The 26119-nt window shown below is 45.4% G+C and overlaps 1 protein-coding gene across 3 annotated transcripts in view; it reads left to right on the top strand.

Annotated features, from left to right (window-relative positions):
• LOC144120489 (uncharacterized) overlaps positions 1-26119 on the top strand; it is a 250212-nt gene that overhangs the window by 13850 nt on the left and 210243 nt on the right. The window contains exon 1 of one of the 3 annotated variants that reach the window (XM_077652932.1): positions 8343-8425. The exons of the other annotated variants lie outside the window; for them this stretch is intronic. The gene's annotated coding sequence lies outside the window, so the exon portion shown is untranslated. Of the gene's footprint in view, positions 1-8342; positions 8426-26119 lie in introns of those variants that run through there. 3 annotated transcript variants of the gene reach the window in all.

The following is a 26119-nucleotide window of genomic DNA, read 5'->3' as shown; positions in this document are numbered from 1 at the left end:
GGAATGGCAGGTATCTCGCTTGCATGTATGCGGTGCGACATTTAGCAGAGTTCTAGAGGTATCAGACGTTTTGGAACAGTACTAGGTCCTGCGCTTGCAATTTCTGTGAATCTGTGCAGTGAAATGTCCTGGGAAGTTTCAAGTGTGATATGTGTCTGTGTGCGAGCTCTGCGATCATCAACTTGTTCTTGTGTCTGTACTATTCTATAACTTAAGAATCTGGTATGATTTGCACATCTGCATATTGCCACCATGTGGCCTCAGGTAGCACCAACAGACAAGAAGGTTAAGGTTTGCACACGCGCCTTGAGGGCTTTTCTGGGTACGCTGTCGGTGAACGGTGTCCCGATCCTTGGTTCCGTGATATATTTTTGGTGGAGTGCGCTGGGTACTTTTCTAGCCTACATCGCACATCTCTCCTCACACCGCGGACCCCTGCCGGTCGACACACCAGTTCACCGAGTCAGTTGCCGAAACCTAGGACCGCCCCCTAAGCACGGGCCATTGAATTATACCTCAGTGCCTGCCTCTCGGGCAACCATGCAGGGTACTAGTTATTACACCCTCCAGAACCGACGAATATCGAAGTACCTCCACGGCACTCAGCCTGAGGACGTGGACAAAACAAACCGGTTCCACCAAAAGAGTCTAAAAGCCTCATTCTTAGCTTTCTTTAAAAAAAAAACTGTTCGAAAATGTCCCAACAGTTCTGTCAGACCATACGTGCTTTGCAGTGCCCAGTGCTTCTAATAGGTGTACGACAAACTTAGAACATAAGCACCGAGATAAAAATGACCGGAACGATCAGGCAATCTCGTGCGACGAACTTGCATAAGCAGCGATGATTTTGCATTGATGCTTTTACGATTAAACCTTTTCCAAATGACGGTTTTGTGTTTGGTGATTTTCCAATATTTCCGCATCTAAAGGCCGGAACACAACTTCAATTCGTTTTCTCGTTCGTTTGGCTCGCTCGCGTGAACTTGCCGCAGTGCGGCTTGCAATGGCTGCCCCATCCGAATGGCTGCCGCTGCCGGTCGTTTCTGCGAGATCATGATGGTCTGCTTCCACCCTTGGAAGCTGATGTGATTGCTTACACACATCAATCACTAAATTAATCCTTGTTTATTGATTTTTATTGTGTTTTGACGGACGCTTTTGCTTTAGGCTATTCCGTCGGAGGATTTGGATTCATCGCGAGGACCATAGCCTTATGATCAGAGAAACGGCAGCTCATGTGTTTCACTGCGTTGATCGCGTGATTGTAGTGGAATTCAAGGTTGATGCCAGCACCCCGTTGCTTAGAGACTGCGCCTTCCGAACTTGCTGGTAGCGGAACCGGTAAGCGGAAGGCTTCCGGAATCCTCCACCGCTTTCCTCTTTTAACAACCTCACTCCTCGCTATCAGCACCGCGTCCTCCTCCTCTCCCACTCCTTTCATCACTTGGCAGTATAGGCTGAATACTGCTGGAATCCACCAGGACGCTATTGCTGCATTACCCTGAACACATCACACGTCATTTATGCCTCATCTCCAACTGGGCAACAGCATCCTCGAGTAGTTGATAAGCGCTTGAGTTCCCGGTTACAGCGCATTACGATGACCTCTACCCCGAGAAACGTCCCTCATACAGCTATCGGTGAAAAGAAAATGAAAAGAAACAAACTTTATTAAAGTCCGCTGTGCTTTCGCCATTTCACTCGGAAGTTCTTACTTTTCCTTGGTGGTTTCTGCTGCCTTCAAACTTTGGCTCATAGATGTAGGATTTGCCACGGGCTCGTGATAACGGGATCTCTGCTCGAAGCGCGCCTCGTCGCGGCATGCGTATAAGTTTGTGCGGGCAACGCGCTTTAGACGAGTTCTTTCGTGCGGAGCTATAAATCAACTCGGGTAGCGGAGAAGCCGCCAGAGGTCTCCGCGGGTAATTTCATCGGGAATAGCAGTGGAGGCGGTACCGCGGATTTGGCGGGGTTTCTCGATCTTTTTCAAAGGCTGCAGGCTTTCTGGGAGATTTGCGCCCCGCCATTTGTCAGGCGGCGCGGGGATTGGCTTTGCGGCAGCTTTTCCGGCAGGAGCTGTTTCGTCTCCTCTTGATTGTGATCTTTGCAGGGCGTTTCGCGAAAACGAGAGTGAAAAGGTTGGTGTTGATGTGCTACTTCTCATTTATCAGGGCGAAAGTGCAATATGCATGCACAGCACACGATCGTTTTGATATTAAGAATCATGAAAAGGTTCAAGGACGGACAGTTAGGTTAGTGTTCAACTCTCAAAGTTTAACTTCTCCAAGTTTATGGTTAGAAATTACATGCTTACCCTCAAAATCATAAAAAATAAGCAGTAAAGAATTGTCTTCTCTCGTGCATAATAAACTTACAATCGACATGTTCGTTTACCTCGCACCTCTGCTAAGAACACACACGAGACGCCATTATCCCGAGAAGCCAACCCACTATTATAATGAAAAAAAAAACACTTTTTTGTCTTTTTAATTTCTTTGTACAGTATCGGCCTGAAATTACTCTTACTGATCAGCTTCTTAGCACTATTTATAGTTGCGCAGATACGGGATGTATTGATGTTGTTACTTACTTGCTTATTATGTTTTCGCATATTTTCTAACCACCCTCTTCTCGGACCCAGTGATCTGCAGGTTGCACGTGCCGTCAAACAAACAGAAACAAAGCGGAATATTTTTCAGAATATTTTGAGTTTTTTGTGCCAATTAAACGACTGATGTATGCCGTTTTTTTTTCTTTTTTAGCCGAAGAATTTGTTTTCTTCAAAAATTGGCTTGCCGAAGTAATTGTTACAGACCTTGCTATCAAATAGATTGTGGTGAAAAGTGCAGTGAGAAGCACATAAGGGTGTATTTATCCTTTAAAAATACCGAAATTCTGGAGCATCTACACAACACCCGGACTTCCTCACAGGCTGTACCGTAATGCTTCGCCACGCATAGACCAATCCTGCGGAAGAGTACCCTTTACAGACAGACAAATGACAAATATTGTAGATAACATTTTCAGGGATGGGCGGGACGTAATTAATGGCTAACTTGAGAGCCAACGAAATGTTGATAGGGCCATGTGGTGGTAGTATCGAAAATATTTCAGACACCCGTGCGAAACGCTTTGTGCAATCAGTACAGAAACGCTTTTTCACCGTTTGCACATGGTAGCCTGTGTATATAATACGCTGGCTACTATATAATATTATAATATTGTTATAATAAGTCATATATATATATATATATATATATCTATATATATATATATATATATATATATATATATATATATATATATATATATATATATATATATATATATATATATATATATATATATATATATATATATATATGCCGCAAGGCATTTTAACGAAAGTATGTGACGATAGTGATGCGGCATGACGGCATGGCAAGATGCAAAATTCATCAAGAAAAGTTTCCTCTCCGTTTCCTCTGAATGCTATGACAATCAATTACATTAATCAATCTCCAAAGAATCGATCTCGCACAAAAGCAAGTTTTTCCGGCCCAAAAACTGTTTACTTCCGGAAGGATAATATCAATGAATGCATTAGTTTTTTTGTTCAACTTTTCCCATACAAAACTTTTTCTTTGATTATGATGTTTTTGATGATTTTTCGGGCCCACGTGCAATGGTCAAAAATGTAATAGAGGCTAGAATACACAAGGGAGGCAAAAAAAATGTTCATAATACAGATGCATAAAGGCATCTTGGTTCTCCCAATATGTTACTTTTTTCATTTCTGGGTTTCCGTCCAACAGCGTCAGAGAAATGTGTTATGGTCGTGCGCTTTAATTCCTGATATGTTTTGCCGACAGAGACCAATCTTCTTTACTATTTCATATCTATCAAGCCATTCAGTTTCATCCCTTTCCTGCGCCGTCTAAAACGCGAGGTCTCCGTCCCACTCCAAGCAACCCGAAGGTCGATTTCCCAACTTTCTCCTCTTGGCGTCGTGCCATATGTCTCCGGAAACCAATTAGCGGCGAGCAGAAGACGCCGCACACTCTCCGCGAATAATCTGCCTTGATGCGTGTAGGAACTCGCCAGTGATCGTCATTGCATTTACGCGCTGGCGGCATGGCGAAATGATTTCTCCGCGTGTCCGTGGCGCTAAGCGAATAAGAGAATGCCCAGGTTCACAAGAACGGCGACTGCAAGGCCGACGAGCTAGCATGTATCTGCATGGCTGCAGAGTAGGCAACGAAGGCAAGGGGACAGCGCCTGCAACTTTCTTCTTTGCTCATTTACCCCAAAGGCCTTTCCTGGGGAAAAATCTCGGGTATGCGGCTGATGGAATTGAGAAAGAGAGACGAGGAGACACCGTTGTGCAGTGCTGCGGTTTATTTTCTGCCATCTGGGGTTCATTAACGTGAATTTGACATCCAGCAGTGTAGTGCGCATCGGAAGAGTTGTTTTGCATTTTGCCTCCACTGAAATTTGGTCGACGAGGCCGTGATTCAATCCCGCGACCTTTAGCAGGCATCTGAACGCCAGATTCACTGAGTCACTACGACTGGTAAATGCGAAAACAGCATACGAGCAAAATGAGCAGCGCGGCGGAGAACACGGCTGCACTCTATATCAAGCAGGCGCAGCCGTCCCTTAGCGTTGTCACTTGCGTGCTTGCATGAGAAGCTAAGTTTGTGAGTAGTCCTAAGTATATTTTAAAAACAGAAAACGCATGTATCGAATGCTTGTTCAGCTGTTCGCAAACACGGGGGTTAGTGATACCGGGTCTCGCATGGCAACCCGTCTTATAGGGCCTTAAATTGTCATTAAGAACTACCCTATTTTCATTTTTTGTTGTTCAGAAAAAAAAAACAAATTCGTGGCTCTTTCTGGCTATGTTGATGTCTTCTCGGCAGCGAAAACTCAATTATTGGTGAGAGAATTGCATACAAAAAAAATCTTCCCGCCACTGCTTTCTCTCTCGTGACGTCTACTCCAAAAGCGGCTCTGCGGTCGTCGTTTTTAAGCGAATGGCGGTGTAGCCTAGCCTCTTAGGATCTTTGACCAAAAAAACTGTGTCGTCTCACCGCAGTTTACTTTGCAAAACCGGCCGGTGGTGGCGACACCTGTATTTAATTTTTTTGCACTTTTCTATCTTAAGAAAATCTGCGTTTTCACTAAAAGTAGCGTCTTTGTCGTTAGCGCTCTGTAATTTATCGATACCAGCCAGCTTGAATTTATCATCAGGGACTTTTTAAAAGGATATATTGGGAAGAGGCGACGGACACGTCGCTGAAGAAATATTCGTGACAAAACTTTCTTCCGGGTGAAAAGAGTCCGCCTTGTATGTCGCAACCTAAAACTCTAGTTTCACCTACTGGCTAATGCGAGTCTACCTGGGTAGTCCCCGGACTTTGAGCATGAGGGGGAGGGGGGAGGGGGTAGCGAGAACCAGGCACAGTACAGATATTGTCAATTTCAAACGCCAGGCCTCAGTCCGCATAGCATTACCTGAGCTTTCGAGAGAGTGACCGTCGTCTGTCACGCTATTAGTCGGAAGTTTCTCTTTCCACTTTGTTTTAAAGGGACACTGAGGAGAACTCTATCATTTTTTTTTTGTTAGCAAAATCTGATAGTTCGGCATTTCATGGCTTTGTTGCCGCTTGTCCGGGCGCGAAAGATGCATTTATTTCAAAGAAATTTGGATTCGAAGTTGAGAAAGTTTTTCCCGCCGCTCTGATTCAAACTCGAGAACTCTTATGACGACACGGAGAACTCTTATGACGTCACAGAACGGAGTGACGTGATACGTGACGTAAACGCAGACTCCGTGATTTCTGACGGCTAGCGGTGCGGTGCGCAACCTTCCTTTGCCAGCCTCAGAGATTCGTGGCTTCCATGAAGTAAGGAAAATTCCTCCAAGGTGGCGCCTCTTGTCCTAGGAAGTCATCACGCTTGTACTTGCGAGATTGGCCTGTGGCGGCGACACGTGTATTTTGGTTCTTGCTATTTTCTACATTACAAGAGCTTTGTTTTCAGTAAGAGTGGCGTTTTTGTGATCAGGAGCTGCTATTCTATCGATACAAGCCAACTTCAATTTCTCCTAGGTGTCCCTTTAATGTCCCTCTAAAAACGTCTACGCTACCAGAAATAACGGTCGAATTACAAATTTGTGAATAGTAGCAGGAAAGGCGTTAGGTACACCACAGCAAGAGTTATTTATTACGACTTGAAAACTGCAGCTCCAGCACATCACTCACTAAGCGCGTTTCTTTTTTTCAAATTCAGGGAAATGTACCCTTTAAACATGCAGACCCACTTTTTTTCGTCGGCTGGTAGACTGATGAAATTAAAGCGTAGGAAGGCGGTTAACCAAGTCCAATATAGAGTGGCCAACACGCATACGCAACGCGCGTACGCGTGAGGTAAACTGTGGTTTGACTGGGTTTTCAACATTTAGACTATATTCTAGCTGAACAGCACGCGGGGGAACGTTTCAGCGCAATCAAACTTATGTACGTGGGCTTGCAGGAAGTCATTTTGTTGTGCGCACGCGAAATGAAACTGTGACATAAACTGGATTACGAACATTAAGATAAGTGCACTTTAAATGTGATACGTAAAATACAAATGGCGGTTTACCAAAATGAAAAAGTTTACAACTCCAAAAAGCAGCAGCGCTTTAGATAGCTTCGTATAGACAGAATTGAAGAGCAGACGCAAGAAGGAGAGAAAGAAAAGGAAAAGAACAGGACCCCGTTGTGAACCGAAAGGGTACAGCCTCCGGGTAGCTTAACTCGATAGGATGAAAAATAAAGTGCACATATAATTGCCAATCTACGCACGCACAAAAGCAAAGCAGAAAGATGTACTTCACTTCTGTGTTCGCTGTACGATCACGTTCTCCGAGCTGCAGCTTTGCGGCTGTTGGGACGTAGTACATAGGCGTGCGCTTCACTCGGGGACATCTGACGGTGGGAGGGGGGTCTTTGATGTCGACTCGATCTTCGGCTCCCTCGTTTAAGCCCGGGTGGGCCGCAGAACGTGCTTCGAAGCAGCGCAGCTGATGGTGGGCCGGGGAGACTCGGTACAAGGCACGCTTCTCTGCATTGCTTCGGGAAAACTTGGCTCCGTCCTATCGGTCTGCCCTTGAACGAATGTCTCCGAGGACGTCCGACGTGTGCGACGAGCACGCCCGATTGCTACTCTGTTCGATTAGGCGTCGCAGTGGGCAAAGTTTTGGTTTTTCTCCAGCATGGACCTTTTTCTGCTGTTTTTGCCTCTTTGGAGCGTTCGCTAATTTTATCTAGCGATAGCTAAGTGACGCCACGTGGCCACGTTCCTCAGCTTGTTCGTAAAGGCAGAAGAAATAAGAACAGATCGGGAAAAAAAAATCTGCTCTAGTTACTCGATTTGTATGATGTTGCTTCTGCTGCGCCAATAAAAACGGCGCGTGCTCGTGTTGCAGGTGAGTCAGTTATCATTAAAAGTAAGCTAGTAAAAGGAGCGGTAATGATTAAAAATTGAGGCAGGGAATCAGGGACACCACATAGCAGGCGTAGTTGGTTAGTGGGTGGCCAGATGTTTGATTAAAGAAGTTTGAAAAAGGAAAAAATTACTTTTGCTGCATGCTTCCAACTACCTGCAAGGCTAGGGCATGTCTCCTGTTTATACATGACAACTACATTACCTCTATACATGACATAGCCACGCTCCTTCATAAATATTGTACCCTCAGCTTAATAAGCCTGCTTAATTCGCTGACTGAACAAAAGACGGGTAAACTGACGTTCGTGTGAGCTTAACCAAACGCGAAGGGTTTACAGTGCCAAAGCACCTCGCCCCCAAGTTGCCCACCCTGGAGCTCAGCAAAGCAAGGCAAACCACCACTTCACCACTACTTCCATATAGCACACCCTCCGTCGCCTAGTAGTGCGTCGTACGGCTCAGCCCTTAATCGTTCACGGTGTTCTCTGCATAGTATTTGACATGCTTTTATGCTTGCATCTACTCTCAACGAGGAGAGAGATTGCAATTTTTTTATGTACCTAACATTACAGAATATTTGCAGCTAAGCAACCACCACTACCTTACTTAGCGCAACAAGCGCTGCAGCACACAATACACTTTCATGTCGTCATGGAAATTCCTGGAAACTGTCGCATTGTGCGGTTGAGATGAGATTTGTAGTATCTATACGACACGACCCTCCATCGCGCTCAGTTTCAATAATGAAGCTTAGAAATGGAAAGCTCTTCTTGCTACTCACGCAAAAGAAAAACACGACAGGTACGTAAGGATTATGGCTGTATAGACTAATATTTGCCCGTTCTCTAACTGCAGTCCACTCAGACATCTGTAAAGCAGTACTGAGGCACAGCAACGCCACCTTTGACTTCAAGCGGCATTACTCTGGCGCAGCATCCATCCTGTAACGCAGGTAAATACCTGACTTTGAAGGCCTGCCTCTGCAAATCATGTTCTATCTCGTCTCATACTCCTTTACGCATCCAAGGCACCGTTAGCATAACACGACACTCGATTCATGCAGCCAAACAGCTTGGCAAATAAGAGCATGGCTAGAATTTTTGTTAGCGCAATACATCCAGGATTACTGAAATTTATCCAAGTCTGAATCATGTTTTTCTCTAACCGGCTCGCTAACCCCCAACAAAATGAGATTGTTCTATAGCGGTCAGGCGCTTTTAGGACACCCTTGGTGGAGACAAGGCAGGCAGATGGGATTTCTGACAACGTTAAATGAAACGAACAAGGGTTGAGGCAGAGCACTATACGGCTAATCACTAAGGCTCCCTCTTAACCTTTGTTCATTTTGATTTATGTAACCTTTAACACTTGTTATCCAGCAGTACGGTTTTGTTTCAGCTGAGATGTAGAAGAGTGGCGCCAACAATCTGACCATGTGTCAGTATCATCCCTCGCTTCTGTTTGCTATTGAGAGTCTTCCGCTGCTTGAGTAACTCTTTAAAGGCAATTCGTCTAAGAAACATCATTTCGCGTGTATTTCTACGAAGAAACGCCGCCGCGCTGCCGGTAAACGGGGATGAAATAGCCGGGTTGGTTTACAAAAATTAAACAACGAAACGCGATTCCGCAATTTTTTTTAGCTTCCTTTAAAATATTTGTACTAGCATAACAATATTTATTCATAAATTGGCACAAACTGCTTTAACGCACGGCATAAAAGGCCTTTTTTTGCGTGCCAAGGCTGTATAATTCACAAGTGCTGGCACAGCACTCTCGAGTGAAAAAATAGAGAGTGGAAGTAAAAACGACAGGAAACTGTCGGCATCAAGAAATGAAAGGAATTGCATGGCAGCTGGGCCCCGCTCGATGAAGAAGTCGTCTACGGGCTTCATAACAAAGAAAAATGAGAGGAGGCTATAAAAGGAAGACTGCTCTTCGTCTCCTTGAAATAAAAAAAAATAACGATTCTTTCCGAAACGGTCCTCCAGAAGCGAGATGCTCTACCCGAGGAATGACGGCGAAGCGAAGTCCGTCGGGAGTGAATAGCACGGATGGCCGAGCGCTTCATTCGATCGCGGTTGCTGCCCGAGGCCAGCAGGGAAACCATCGCTGCGCAGGAGAAATCGGCCGGGATCAATGGGACGACAGCTGCTGGCCGCCGGGACGCGACAAAGCGCGCCGTGCGACCGTGGCAGCCCAGAATGTGGACGCGTGGTCCATCGTCTCGGGCTACTCTTTACTCCGCGCAAAAAATCGAGAACTCTACTGCTTGCGTCAGCAACCCGCTCATTGCTCGGAACGGCGTCGTGTTCAGTGCCGTCCGCCATCACGGTCGTTTTACTGTTTGAACGCATTCAAGAGGCTCGGCGTGTGTTTTAGTGTGTATAATCCCATTTAGAGACTTCCCGCCTCCAGTTTCCACCGGTCAGTCGAAATGGCTGACGAACCAGTAGTTAATGTGGTTGTCCCAGCCAGTCTATGAATAGATATTGTGAGTCTAACGCACTTGGGCTTTTATACATGTTTTACAGAATTCTAGCGTGACCCGACATCGCCACAAGATATGTGCTCAGGCCTGCACCGAGAAATGCTTCTTTTTTTTGCTGCCATGGTTGTAAGTTGGAAACTTTGTCGCGGCTATCAAGGGGATCCGCTTGTCGCGCAGAGCGATTCTAGCCGTTGAAGCCCCATAATATCTGTGTCCTGCTGGTTCACCTGATTTGTTCATGCCTTTTTATGCTGCTAGTAGCTATATCTAGGTATTCTGCTTTAGGACCCATAACCTGGTTACTGCTACATTAAATGTGGTGCTAATGCACTAAAAGTATTATTCGAAAAAAGGTTGGGGCTGAAGTGGATACAGGCCGAAGCTGTACATTAAATAGGCATCAGATGGAGTCTAGTAAAGGCTGGCTTTCCACAGCAATATTCCAGCTAAAGCCGAAACATGGGTCTGCGTGAAGTTCAGCTTAATAAAATGAATACTTTACTCGCCTCTTCATGAGTAGCAAGGACAACCACTCACAGACAGTATGGCAGAGATTAAACTTGGGCGTCAGAATAGAACGCCCGGAATTGTTTCAGCTGCGAAAAAAATGCAACTAAACATAACGCGCCAAAAAACAGGCCGACAGGTGTTCAAAGAAATCTTTGTCTTGCAGATCCTTATTATTCTTCATTTCTTTTTATCTTCTTCGAGTAAAACCGTCTTAAAAAGGTTTTAAAAAACAAAAAACAACTGCTGCATGCAAAGAAGAGAATATAACACAAAGCTAAACGTGGTTTCTCTTTTCACCACTCATTCGTCTTCTTTATTGCTGAGAAAAGAATTTTAAAAAGTCTGGGCTACTTAGAGAACATGGGAAGTATAAACAGAAATTGCTCACAGATGCCAATGTAAGTGCAAAAAGCACCCTTTTGCGGAAGGCTCGGCTCCGCCTAGCGCCGTAAGCGGTTTTGGGTTTTCTGTATTTTATTTTGAACGCACCACAGTCGTGTGTTCCTCCCACACAAACAACGTAGACCACCGAACACACGCGCGTTGCTCTCCAAGCTACCTGTGATGCAGGATATTCAATTTGTCGTCTTGAATAGAGATGAGAAAGCAATAAAAAACGAGCAGTTCTTCAGCAGCGCCCGTGTACTGCGTAGCGCTGATTCAGCTGCGGGAATTTTACCTTTTTTTTTCGGCGGTGGAACCGGCTCGCGTGGTTTTGCGGCAGCTGAATGCGAGGATTACCTCGGGTGTTACGAAATCCTTTCTGTGGGCCCGATATGTTCTTTACGCTGCCTGCTCTCGTCCCAAACAGTGGGGCCCTCGAGGAAGGTGCCAGTGAGTGATTGTGGAAAGGCAGGTACAAAAGTGACTGAAAGGGTCAACACTGAATTTGCAGCTTAAACATGCGATATAATGCCATTCTCATTGTTCATGTCTGGTTTATTTGCTGTTTCTTTTATTTTAGCACTTCTAATACCTTGGCAGGCCCAGTTTATACGTCAGTATTTTACGCGTGCGAAAAAACTGACGTCATTACATTTTATCTTTTATCACTTGCTAGAATTCGGGGCAAGAACAACAATGTCGCATTGTAGCATTCCAATCAAATGCGTCATTGCGTGAAGACGCAGCGTTCCGCCCACTGTGGCTTCTGAGTCAAAAGGTCACGCATTCGGTCCCTGTTGTGGTCCCTTCGCTGGAGGCCGAATGAAAAAACGCCCGTGTACTGAGATCTCGTTGCAGATTTAAGAACCCCAGAAGTACTAGATCCATCCGGAATTTTTCGTGCCTTGTAGTCCAAAATGGTTCCTGTGCATAATAAAAATTCATTAACAAAATAATCCGGAAGTTTCTTCATGTACTACACAAAATAATAACCGTATCAGGTGCTGTGTTTTCTTTCAGTACCGGCGTTTACTGAGCATTTCTTCTTTGATATTAATAAACTCCCAATTGGCTTTATTGTATGTGAGCCTGCAATCACGGCACGTTTGCGTAAGGGCAGCGAGAGAAGAAGGTCTACATCGCTTCGTGACATCACAGGAAAAGCGGGAGTGAGGAAGAAGCAAAGAGCAGTTCCTTCCGGCCTGTTGATAAAAGCGCCAACGGCCCGTGATTTCAGAATTTGATGTCCACCAGTGAACGGCCTTCATGTAGAAAAAAATAAGTAATAACGAGAGTGCAGTCTTGGCCTAGGCGAAGGTCGTTTCACAATTGGAATTTGTGCTAATGGGAAGTGCGCCAAAAAGAGAGATATAAAAAGCAGGAAATCTTGACGGTTTTGGCTGGGAAGCATGCCTGGAATTCCTTTGTTCGCCCGAGTACCGGAGCAAAGAATGAAGACCATCTATGCGCGCGAGAAAAATGCCTACAAAGGCGACCCGGAAGCGTGATTTCACCTGTCAAAAGGAGATCAGTGTCTGTTTTTTTTTTCCTTTAGGCTGCTTGCTTGCTTTAAGGGACGTTGGTTCGTGATTATGGTTAGGTGGGACCAAGCTGATTTTTTAGTTGAAATTATTGTAGTGTATTATGACCTAAAGTAGCCTAAGTACAGCTCAGGAGGAAAATTGTTTCGAGAATAATATCTGACCGGCATATGATTTCGTAAACACTTTGCAGTGGTTGAAAACTTCACACAAAGCCTCCATGGTAGCTCAGTTGTTATGGTGCTCGGCTGCTGACTCGAAAGCAGTGGGTTCGATCCCGGCCGTGGCGGCGGGCGCATTTCAATGAACGCGAAATACTAGATGCCCGTGTACTGTACGATGTCAGTGCACGTTATAGAATTGCAGGTGCTCTAAATTATGCGGAGCCCTACACTACGGCGTCCCTCATAGCTTGAGTAGCTTTGGGACGTTAAACCCCATATAACCGAACAAAATTTCATATAATTCGAGGTAGCTGTTATGTTGATTTACTTTTCGTTCGATATAAGTCCGCACGACGGTTACAACTTGCACAGCAATTGCAGCCAACATCCAGAGAGGTGAATGAGAATCTTTGACTCAGCGTTTGTTGCCACGCCTGCGTAGAATGCGTCCGTTACGAAGACTAGCCGCAGCATTGCCTTGCACAAGTAACTTCGTTCTATCAATCACATTAGGCGCTCCAATTATTTGTGTCATTTTGTGAAATATCTTCAGGGGACGCCGCAGTTTTGGAGATCGGTTAAGTGTAGTGAACTTGTTATGTTTAGACGGACGAAGAAAGCTGCAAGAAGCCTAAACCTAATTAGCTATTGAGTGCAAAAACGCCCAGACTTAGTTGGCACTTTTCAAAAGATAACACCTTTAAGGTGCGGAAAATCAGGGTATGCGAAAAGAAACCATTTCGAAGTATAGTTTCCGAGGAAGCGTTATCCAAGGATGTCGCTGAATTGTTCTAAAACTTTGCTTTAAGACGGTGCAGTAGGCGTACTTCTGTGGTTTTCTATCTTTTTCTTGGCACTACAAGCATATCTTTAGCTAGACGGGGTGCTATTCTAGTGCAAAGCATGGCAGAATATGACAGGTATCGCATCGTATGTTATGGTGTAGTGGTAAGGGATGTATAACTTCTCAAAACTGCGCATCGGCTTGGAGACATGTCATGATGGAGGGCTCTGGATTAATTCCCAACACCTGGGCTTCTATATTTTGCACTGTGAGCTCGAAGAGGCAGATCCACCTCAGCACGAGCACTTCAGCCAATCGTGGGCCAATCGTGAGCCCATGGGCTTACTATTTTTATCGCCTTTTTTCTTAATGTATGCTCACGAACACACACTATGCACGACAGATGGCCGACAGGCGAATTCTTTGTGTGTGCCTATGTAAGAAGGTACTGTGAGGAGGGAAAGGGAAGGAGGGACGCTCTGTGCTGGGTAGGTTATCTGCTTGTCTGTCTTCAATAAAATACACTGTCAGCCACGTCAGCGTTGTACTGCGTTATGAACACTGGCGATTCATTGGAGCAGAATGCTGATGGATGCTAAAAGTGACCCGGCTCATTTACGACGCACGCTGGAACACAGCTCGGTTTTGTTCGGCCTAGGCCTACGGCCACTTTTAATCCATGACTAACACATTTCCACTGCCGCCTGCGCACCCTGGCCTGTTCTTTTACGAATCCACGCCACACAGTTTATAGCACGCTTTGTTCTTTCGCCTCCGCCGATACACAGAGTTCATTCTCATTTTTTTTTGCTTGGCGGACGCCAGGTTCCCCTTCACTCAAATCATGACTCACCTTTCGCCGTTCGCTGTCTTCGCCGCTGCTTGGTTCCCACTGCCTTCAGACAGGGCTCACAAAAATTGAAAAAATAAAATCCGCTAACAACAGCGCGCACCCTGAAAAGGGGATGCTGTTCCGCTTTCTAAAGAACGGAACTGGCTGCAACAATAAAAAAAAAGCATTAGCTTAAGATTAAACTGCACCAGCAGCAGAAGCAAGAAGGAAGCGCTTCCTCTGTCGGCGCGCTCTTCGTCTCTACGCTTCCGCACGGTGCCCGTTCGAACCGCAATTGGTTTCCTCTGCGCTTCTTTTGGTTCTCTTTTTTCCTCCTTTTCTTCTTTTACATCCCTTTTTTTCTCTCGTCTTCTCTCACCGCGGAAACAATCGCTGCTCGCTTCGTTCCGGCCACCGCGGGATGCGAAATTCCAAAGGAAAGAGCTGGCGCCTCGTCTCCGGCCCATTACTTTTCTTCGGCGCAATCCGTGCCATCCGAACGTGCGCTCCCGGGAGAGGAAGTATCTGGACGTGATCGAGAAAGCGCAAATACACGGGAAGTACGAGCGGGGCGATTACTTATTCCGCTCCCAAGTTTCCATTCATCGCTGCGCTGTCGCCTGTTTCAGTACCAAACTTACTCACCATACCATTCCAATTGTTCGCGCAAAACCAACCGTATTTCTCTCTCGCCCTCTTTACGTGACTGTAGGCGTGTGCGTTGCTGTTTGTGTTGCCGTTAAGCGATTTGTTTATGTGCGTTCCGCCCTGGCGTGAAATTCCGTGTGGAATCTAACATCTAGCAGCACCTGGCCTCTCCACAGCTCGTTTTTCACTAGCTTCTCTTGCGATTGTTTGACCTAGTTTTTGGCTTATGCTGCACGTGCGTAGATTCACAGACGACTACTCATTAAATTAGCTGAGTAGCATTTGGTCCATCGTTTTCTCTCAGCCACCATTTCTGAGATGCCTCCCTCCTCCTTTTCCTTGAGTGTGTGCTGGATAGTTTTTAAACAGATAGCCAGAACTTCAACTGCCTGCCCGTTGAGAGCTCAGTAGTCGCTTTGTGACCGACTTCTTGCTGATCACAAGACGGCGCTTTTTAGTACGCGCCATGCTTGACAATCGCGGACTTCGTTGTGGGAAAATGACTCACGGACTTTGGTGTATGCTGCGTGCAAAACATTCCGCCTTAGTCTGGCTTAGGAGAACGGTTTGACGGTTGTATGCGCTGATTTGCATTCCTTACTTGGTGCATATTTTTTTTTTCCTGCTCGTGCGCACAGAGTGCGCATGAGATGCAACTTGTCCTGTGTGAGCTTATTCTCTCCGAAGCTCGAATGAGCACAAAGCCTTCTAAAATCCTTTCTACAAGCACTTCCGCTAAATGGATGGCCTAGGAACGCCTGCTTTCAAAACGTGGGCTAATTATAGGGAAGTTCGAGGGTTGTTTGCACGCTGGTAGGACGTGTATTCCGGTTTTAAATAATGAGAAAATGCTGCTGGGACCGCGTAAATACCTTATGTGTACACACGGATTCACCTAAGTTTCCCCGCTGGCGCTTTCGCGCACACTGAGGGCTTCAAGCGCAGTGCTTTAATTACGCGCTCGAATGGTTCCCGGGGGTGTACGCATTCACGGGGGTAAGGCGTCTTCCGTACCCCTATATCACCGTCGTGGTAGCCACCCACTGCGTATGCTAACGGCGGCTGCTCCGCTGAGATTCTCAAGTGAGGAGCCCGTTTCAGACAAGGGCTGCGCTGCACAGCCCAGGAAGCAGAGAACGTTCGTGTGACCCGCGATGCAGCGCCGGCGACCATTGTGAGTTTTGCGCTTCTTGACAACTGAACGCGGCGCGATGCTTACGCATACAACTCAGCGCAATAAATAGGCGGATGAATGCCCAAATCTTACGTCGTGAAGGAAGCTCCGAGCAGACTTGCTTGTTGCAAGTAGTACTGAACACGACTGCGCCTGAAGAATTTCAGCACAAGCATCGCGAAGACGGGACGAATAGAGGGCGAAGGCACGAGCGCTAACCGTTTTTTTTAAGTGTTCTGTAAATATATAGGCATGCGGGTGTTGGTTTATTTATTTATTTTTATTTATTTTATTTTACTCGTACTTCCAGGTTTATTATCAGGCCTTAGGCAGGAGTGGACAACACATACAGGGCACTGAATAATAAATCAGGACAAAAACAGAAACACAAGATAAATCAAAATGACCACCTGACATGCCCACACGCGTTTTGTTTCGAGGCTGATTCTTTTTTTGATATTCTTCTTGTTTTCAAGTCCTTTTTTGTAGCCTACGTTTACCACAGATGGTAGCCTGTTTAGTCAGTTTTTTTATCCACAATTTTTTTTTTTGGTGTATGAACAGCACTCTTTCTGAACCAATCAAATACAAACAATATAGCTTTTCTGTCAATTGGAATATGAATGGAATAGTGACACAACTGAATTGAATAGAAAGCGAATGCTTTTGCGGATATTCGCTGCATGCGCGAATATTCGTACAGAACGAATAATCGTGTGAATCAGCAAGTGCCAGTGGCGGTGCTGCAGTAGGACGCTATAACTTATGGCATTATAGCTATGGCTGTCTAAAGACGCGCCACTGGTCTCTACTACGGGGTAAGGCATACAAAATAAGGCATATTAGCTTGATTAACATCACCCTATGCCTTAAGGAGAATTACGTTTCGCTACCTATGACAGCAGCAAATTAACTAACGTCTCATCTCGGTAGATGACAGGGGTGAAAACAGCGTATGAGCCATGGCCTCCATGATCGGGCATTAAAGAACGGTTTCCGGAAACTGCATGAGCCCTGCCATGCCTCCGAAACTTGGAGGCCATGTATGAGTGCTATGAACGCAGTGACTCGAATGCATCAAGGTGCGACGCTCAACCGTCTACCCCCACAGACCGATCATGGCTGCATACTGTGTGGCGTCGGAGTAGGGCGGGTTTTTGAAGCAGTCGTCAAAGAAAACATTTGCGCGCCTTATTCCAGCTTCGTACCAATTCTTCTACAAGTATTCGAAAATTTGAGGGCATATTCGATTTGTGTCAGATAGTTTTAATCACTCACATTCGGATTCCTTGAACGAATCGAATACAATAATAATTCATTCCTTTTAAGAAATTTTTTAATATTCGCACACCACTTATTTTCCTCCCTCCGTTTTCGTTCCGCGAGCGTGTTTTTTCCACCATGTGTTGTTATCTTGCTGTGCGTGACTTTAAAATTATGTTCGCCTCTTTATGTCTTTTTCCAACCACTCCCGCCGAAGATTTTGCATAAGATTGGCAACACGGACCAAATAAAGATTAACACAAGAAGTAGGACCCATGCATAGATATTGAGTTCGACCTTTTTCTTGGTCATACTTGACGAGAGCAAACGCAATCAAAAATTAAGGCTGCTAATTTTAAAAACAAAAGTGGGGTGAGAACAGTAAATTAAGCCGCCTAATACTTTTCTCTTTTTATCCCGTTCTTCTCATTTTGTTCCGTTATTCTTTCTTTTTCTTATTTTGGCGCCTCTCTTTTCGTTACTGTAGCTTAAGAACCGCATGTAAGATCATGCGGCCATTCTCGTTTCGGTGTCAGGAAGCTTAGTGCACTTTCACAAGTGTTAAACCTACGACAAATAACTAAACTACAAATCTTAATAAGCAGAACAGCTGTTAAGTTTGTCGTGAGTGGCATAAGTGTGCTTGAGTTCCAACGCTGCAGAAATCGCCTTTCCGCACGCGATGGGTCACCGTCATGCCGTCACAGCTTGGCTCACTGTATTCGAGTGCATTTAACACTGTTTGTTGTGAGCACGAGCCTCGCAGCGGCGAAGTTGAGCGAATGTAACTTCTAAGACACGCAGTGTTCCTCACAAGCAGCCTCTCCAGAGATTTGCAGGAGCGGCGCTTGTCTCCTCCTCTGCGACACCGAAAGCCAACTCCCATTAACGGCTTATCAACTCGGACGCTAACGGCCTGCCCTTCCGCCCTTGCCCTCTGTTGCTTTTATCCCACGCTTACCTTTCTTTCTTCCTTTCTTTCTTTCTTTCTTTCTTTCTTTCTTTCTTTCTTTCTTTCTTTCTTTCTTTCTTTCTTTCTTTCTTTCTTTCTTTCTTTCTTTCTTTCTCTTTCTTTCTTCCAACCTCCTTTCTTCACCGTTTATCAGCTCCAGCATCCTTCTTCTGCGCCGTCGAATCTTCTTCGCCGCTGGCTCTGCTTCGGTCGCCTTTCTTAGCGCCAGAAAGAAAGGCGCCAAAAAAGCAAGAGTAAACAAGTGAAGACAAGAAGCGGGGGGGGGGTATGCGAGTTATCGCGAACCTCGAGGCGGTGCAGGAGTAACGAACTGCGCAACACAGACGCACAGCACGGGAACGCAGTCGCTCATTGCTCTCCGCCCAAGCCAATAAATGCTAAGACGGCGTCAAGGACCAGCGCTGCGGCTTCGGGAGTGCAGGGCGCATCTTTTTCCGGGTCCGTAGCGCGTCACATTCCGCCGCGCTGTGCTTGCTTCAGACCCAAGTCTTTCGTGCCGGGGTTCTTGCTCGTGTGTCTGCTATCAGCTCTGCACCAGCTCCTGTTCTTTTTGCGACTGGCACAGTGTTTGGGCCTATCACACCATCGGCGACCCAATGCGCGTTGTCCTCGGGCTGTAATTAGCTCCCGTATCGTCGACTCCGCCGCGCTCGATGTCGAGGCCTACTCGCATTCCAGATACTCGACTCCCTGGGCGGAACTTGTTGTCACTACGCTCTCATGAATCTGCAGCGCTGGCGAAGTGTTTTGGAACGTTGTCTTCTTGGTTAATAACAACGTTCAATGTTACTTGTCCTGAGTGCGTGCCCGCGTAAGCCTGGCCTGCACGTAGTTTGCCTCTTCGTCAGCGGAACGCCTTAGTAACGAGGATTTGATGGCTTAGGGTTGACCTAATTTATTTGCTTGTACATGGGTAGCACCGCTCCTCCCATGCGCTGAGTTGATTCAGGTAATCAGCTTAGAAAAATCCGGCCTCGAGGATGGGAATAGCGCAGAAAAAGAAAACAGAGACCGAGATTGGATGGGATCAAAGGCAGGAAGATTACCCGGAACAGGTATCCGGTTTGATGGGATAGGCAGGTGCAGCTGTGCCAGGAGAGAGTGAAGCGGCAGAAATAAAGAAATATTAATGCCTTATAACAGCCAGTGGTTTGTGCAGAAGTTCAGATCGGTTGTAGGGCGCATCAAGCTTCTTCGAATTGATTTGAATTGAACTAATAAAATTGAATTGACAGGTGCCTTTGCCATTTTGAGAAGTCTGATTAATGAGATCGAATAAAACGCCTCCCTTTGCACTTTCCTGCAAATCATACTAGTTTGCGCCTTTTTCCCCTTCTTTCTTTGGTTAGCGTTATGGAAGTGCCGTTCCCGGTGTTGTAGAGAAACTTCCCACTGAGAACCATAGCCTGGTGCCGCCCCGTACGTAATAAAACCATGTGTATCCTTAAATTATCTTAAGATTGGAATGCGATAAAATTATATTTCACATTTTTCGCAGCTTCTGTTGCAACTTCTGTGTGCGTGTGCATCAGCTTCTTTGCTATTGTTGGTCATCCTACTACTAGCTGTAGTAGCAGGCGTCCACTAAGGCCTGACGGTGCCGACGTTTGCATATCTCACATTTTTTTTCTCAATTTCGGTTTCGATTCCCTATCTAGGCTACTTTGGGCCCATTGTGATTACGTAACAAGGTTGTGTGGCCTTTCTCAGCCAATAATTAATCTGGAGAGCAACCTGCACTGGCGGGCAGGTTGCTCACAATCTGGTGGCCACGTTGCCACCTTCCACGGCGGGTCGATTGTGATGATATCGCATGGCCACGTGACCTCTCTCGACCAATCAGGAACTTTAAATTCGAACATGGGCGGGGTATTGGTGTGACGACACCTGCAATGCTATCGCATTAAAAACATCGCCGTGGAATTTGCATTGTCTCTGTGCGTCAAAAGGGATATAAAGTGGCTTTGCAAAGTAGCAACGGAAAATCAGCTTGCATGATAGACTCAAAACGTTGAAGGGACTTTTTTTTTTTAGTAGGGGGGGGGGGGGGGGGGATTTTATATTTGTTCTTGAACCCGCCCTCGCGAAAATATCGCTTGTGGGTCTATGTTCAAGATGTTCAAGAACTCCATAACATTTTGAGGCAATAATATTTAAATTAGAATTGCATTCGACTAAGGGGTAATGACTGATTATTTTCTGACCAGGTTGGTTTTTTTTTTTGCGAATATTTCGAGAAGGCTGTATGGCCTTTCGGTTTAGCCATACGGCTACGGTAAGGCGAGTACTAAGGACTAATTACTCCCTTAACAAAGGAAGAGCTATCAGAAGGCATCATCTAATTCGCTTCTGCGTGAGTTATACTTCCGCTAGTGTAACAAAAAACGTTGGTCGTTGGCAAGCAGTAGCTTAAGTAATATGAGTCCACTTAAAACCCGAATACTATTAGGCGTTTACTTCCCGAAGCAACAACTGGGCTTTATGCGACACCGTAAGAGGGCCTGGAGTTGATTTCCACCACCCTTCGAAATTCCCCAGAATTTCATTATCGTCTTCCAGAATTGGCCACTTGGTCCCTTCGAAACGCTGTCGCCACAGCCTCGTGTCAATTTCTCGACATCATGCTCATCAGCACAATGTTATAACTTCTAGACAACCGCGTTGGAGAACAAACTAATCGGGTTCTTCATATAAATACGTCTTGTATACCACAATCGACTGTAACTAGAGTTGAGTGACTGCGTGACTAAAACAGTAGGCTGGTCAGCGTCAAATACAAGATTCTCGTGATTAATACCTGTTGCTATAATAATAAAAATAACAAGCATGTCAGAATGCCAAGCCAAAAGACTCTTGGTCATTGTAATCCTAGCGACCGGAAAAAAGGTAAATTACCGACCTTAAATTAACTCTCCGGTGTAAATTCGCTGAGGACGTTCTGGGCGTACTGGAGCTTCTCCAGATGTGAACGTTCATTCACTGGTTTAGCTGGCTCTGTGATGCTCTCGTTCACACGCTCAGCCAGGACACGGCAGATGGGCTTCAAGCGAATTTATGCAGCATGGATTTAGTGGAAGAAACGATCGAGCGCGATTTATGTGACGCAGTAAACGAAACTATCATGCATTCATGCGCGAGAGCGTCACTCATAATCTCGTAAAGCATGTGCTGATGAAAAATAAAGACATTTATTACTAGTCTTTTCATTTTAGGTTACACTGAGGAGAAACTGAAGCTAGCCTGCGTCGATATATTAGATCATCCTAACGATAAGGACCCCATATTCCCTGAAAACGGACATTTGAAAGGCTAGAAAAGTTGACAAAAAGAAATACTGGTGTCGCCACCAACGGCCGTTTTTGAAAAGAAGCTGCCATGACGTAGAGACCTATTTTTGTATGCGGATGTCTGAGGCTACGCCACGTCACCACGCAGTTCAACACGGTGAATACGGGGTCCTTCCTAATCTAACGTTTCGAATTTAATATGAATGGCGGGAAAAAATGTTTAGTTTTTAAGTCCAATTTTCTCATGCAATAAATTCGTCTTTTTTTGTTGAACAAGCGTAAACACAGCCATTAGAAGCCAAACAATTCGATCTTACTGAGAACAAAAATTGTGTAGAGCTGTCCTTACTTTCCTTTTGATGCGTGTAATTCAGCGGCCTGTTGCTGCCGTGACCTAAAGAGAAGTGTAGACGTGTCCTATCGCTACGCCTGGCCATCTAGAGTCTGTAGCTGTTTTAGCTACTTCCAAGCTGAAGGCGCTTTGGCTGGGGCTGAAGTGCTACGCGATGCTTGAAGGACGCCCTGGCCAGCTGGGACTACTTGAGGTCCGAGCGAGAAAGGAGACGGCGGTAAGACGAGAAACGTGGCTGGTTTTTCTCCGTCATTCCAGACCTTGACGGCGAAGGGAAAGCTAGCGTGTAGAGAGAGCGAAGTGGCGTCCTTGTGCCACGAGGGGTCATCTGATATTCTCGGGACCGGCGGGACGCGCAAGAAGCAGCAATCTTCCGTTCCTCCTTGCCTTTATTCATTCTTTTTCCGTCGAATCCAAGTGACCGCATGCGGTCGTCGTCATTGCTTCTTTTTTGTTTTTTTCCCGTTTTTCGTAATTTTCGCGTTGGTAATGCGGGTGGGCTGTGAAATGTGAGAGGCTCATTAGCGTCGCTTGACTGCACGGGCTTCTTGTGAAGGTAGCCACTTCAAGCGCTGCGCTGCATTCGTCGAAGGGACTCTTCTGTGCTCCGTGTAACATGAACACTACAGCATGCTCACACAGTACATGTACAGTGTGCGCTAATATATGTATATATACAAAGAGTTCCTCTCTGCCACGCTGTGACTGGCGTGTTTAGTTTACTCGTTGTGCAGTGTTAGTCAAATTTCGCCATACCGCCACGGTTGCTGATGGGACGTGTTGTGCGTCTGGTATTTCTCTCTAACGGATGGCATTGCATCTCAAAAGCTGCAGACTTATGCAGAGCAGAGAAAATTTTCACCCTGCCTGCTTGAAAGCTTGAAGGTGTCACTGCCCCAAAGAAGTAATCAACTACAGACGCAGTGGCAAGCACCCTGACTTTGCACAACGTTGATAGTGCATATATTTCGAACGGCGTAGATATTTTGTAAGTAACGAAATCTCTTAGTTAACTGCTTTTTCCCGATGTTTTATGATTGTTTCGCGCATCCTTTTTATTCTTATTTAAGAGTCGTTTCTCTGAAATGGTGACGCAAAATTTTCGCAGCAAACAATTGTTTTTCATTGGCTGAGCGTCTCACTATAAACACCATAACTTCTTTCCCGCCCCTATGCCTCTTCTGCTGCTCCTGTTGTCATCGCTATGCCCTCGATATATCAATAGCCCGTAGTAGACAAAGCTGCCTGTAGTTCTTACTTTAACGAGTTACTGTCGCAGCAGTAAACAAACTAGTAATATGTGTGGCGTAGTTAGGAGATAAGGGAGATGAGCGCCAAAATATTTCACGTCATGTCGCGAAAGCACTTTCGCGAAATACTGTGCCACCGTGAAGACGCTAAGCGTCCTTATGTCGAGCGCTGTTATTTCTTATTCCGTCTCTAAATTGCATATTATTTACACTGATTTGGCGCCCCTTGAAGTATACCTATGGCGTCCTTAACGTTGCCGCTTCCTTATGCACGCAGAAGGTACTAACGGAAACTCTCAATGGAACTGCACGCCAGTACACGGGGGCGGTGGTGGGTGATGAACGAAACTTCCTTAACTAGGATATGTGTCCCTTGACTGAAATATATTCAAAACTTCTGATGCACGGGCTTAACGTCGGCGAGGTAGAAGCGTATATAAAGTTGAATGCAGTCTAACACTTTTCAACAGATCTATCAAAACTTCTCCGCACTGTTTATTGTATTTATAGCAGAACTGAAAACATTAACTCCTTCAAAATCGTTTGTTCTCATTTATTTTTGTTTCTTTAGAAAGCTTGAACCGTTTTCAGAGTGCTGCAAATGCTTCTTTGTTTATTGACAAGGACATAAAACGAGATGTAGTGCCCGATTGGGACACCAGCTACTCCTTTTCACATAATTGAAGAAAAACACTGGAGCTGGCGACATAACGCTTAAGAAAGCGCACCTGCATTACACACAATTCAGGATACACATAATACAATAAACGCGCCAAAAATTCTAACATACAATATAAACATATACTATAAGTATTGATATTACCTAGTGACATAAAATAAGTGAGTACTATTACCAATGATATGCACTAATTATAGTCAACGGCATAAAAACTACAAATAGAAGAAATGAAAGAGAAACGATGATCAACAACAATAAGGATATCAGACACATCAGATGCATGGTATAAACACATAAAGTTGATCGCCAGGACACTGGAGAGTATGAACCGTGGCGAACAATCGCAGAATTTACTCAAGCAATATCGAGTACCTCCAGAAGATGCCGCTGACCTCGAGGAAATATTTCAGCGCTATGATTGTCTTTTTTCAGAAGCGCATGCGCCGGCCATAGACCTAATACCTTTTGGAAACTGAAATGACTTTTATCAAGCGTGGTCAAGTCTCTCTTCAGTAGGGTCCTAAAACTGTCATGCTCCGGGTAATCCAGTAAAAGATGAGGTACACCACCAATGATTTTTCACATTTCTACAAAATTCCACGGAAAACTTTTCCTATGCCTTGAGCTTGGCTCATGATGGCCTTATTGACCTATGTGCCATAAAACACAACACAACACAACGCAACGCAACGCAATGCAACACAACACAACACAACACAACACAACACAACACAACACAACACAACACAACACAACACAGCACAGCACAGCACAGCAAAGCACAGCACAGCACAGCACAGCACAGCACAGCACACCACAGCACAGCACAGCACACCACAGCACAGCACATCACAACACAACACAATAGCTGAGTGTCACAAACTGCAACGTTGCTGCCGCCGTAACTGATGTTTGTAACCGGAGCGCGGTTCCCGCCAAGCCGACGATTCTGTTGGCTTTTTGCCGCGCTCCCAGCACTATGAAGTGGTGCTGAATAAATAAATTTAATCGAAGTGAATACATCCTCATCCTCGTGACCACATGCACATTGTGGGTTGTCTGCACGCCCAATTCTATGTAGAAAGTGATTTCATTAGGCTGTTCCCTACAGTAAGCGGTGAATGAGTGTTTCTAGACCTCTGTTGAGAGATAGTGGGATTTTAAACTGTGTTACAGAATCCATTTGATAAAGTTCAGAAGTTGCATAATTTAGCTAGAACCATTAGTTTTCGCTCACTCCAACTGGCATGTATCTTAAAAGACGGCAGATTTCACATCCTGGTAATGAGAGGCTAGAAGCTGTAGCCTTAGTCTGGCAGCTGCAACTCCTTTCTTTCAACTTCTGACTGACTTGTTTACGATAGGGCTCGTGGATGTTCCTAGTCCGCGATGGCAGAAATATAGAGCACAAACAAGAGGGAGAGTGCCGTCAGAATTCATATAATGCGTATTCGTATCTAATAATCTCCTTCGCTCTCTTCAGGGTCTGCGTGCCACTTCGATGTTTTCTGTCCAGTAAAGATGAAAAGAAGGGGACTCAATCCGAAGACAGAATATGCACTTTCGCGGGTGCAACTAAATCCTTTAACGTCTACATTAAACTGAATCAGCACTCAGTGCCTGCAATGCCGTGGCCGGATTTCCGTTCGTTTCGACCGCCGGAAAGCGTTTTCATGTTCAACAGCTGCCTTCTTTTTTTACCTATTTACCGCATCTTAGATATCCGGCCCGTGCCAGGCAACATCTCAAGCTTCCAAAACTAAATAGGCTGCATGGCTGCACCGCCTTTCAAGGGATGATAAGGTCTGGAATGCTTTCGTTATACAGAAAGAACAAAATATTTAAAAATTCCCAGAAAGGCAGGCTTTTACGTGAATGCAAGTGAATGCAAGTGAATGCAAGATTTTGAATACGTGAGCTCTGAGGCATCACGAAAAACATGCCGAAGCGTGTTTTGTAATTTTAAGCTATCCAGTGGCGCTGTCTAAAACTTTGATGGCTCTCAAAACAAGAAAGAAATTCATTTAGGGCTATTGTTCGAAAATTATTTTGAAAAAAAAAGGAAACTGAAGGATTTCCGTGCGAAATGGCAGCAGCAATGTTTTTATTTATTCGTTTCTTATCACAGAGCTTTGTTTGGGGTCAGCCGTGCAGATCCATGGTGCAAGAAAACTGATTCTTGGCACGTGTGGAAGTCATTGCTGCTGCCGTTCTCCCAAGTAACCTCTTCATAACGTGACCAATATGTGTACCAGAATGGGCCTTAACTGTGCTTTAGAAAGTTGCCCCAAGAAGAGCAAAACTTTTCCACCCCTTG

The sequence above is a fragment of the Amblyomma americanum genome, chromosome 2 (genome assembly GCF_052857255.1).
Source record: "Amblyomma americanum isolate KBUSLIRL-KWMA chromosome 2, ASM5285725v1, whole genome shotgun sequence".
NCBI classification, from domain to species: Eukaryota; Metazoa; Arthropoda; class Arachnida; order Ixodida; family Ixodidae; genus Amblyomma; species Amblyomma americanum.
The sequence above is the reverse complement of the archived record's forward strand: the minus strand, read 5'-3'. Positions and strand labels throughout refer to the sequence as shown.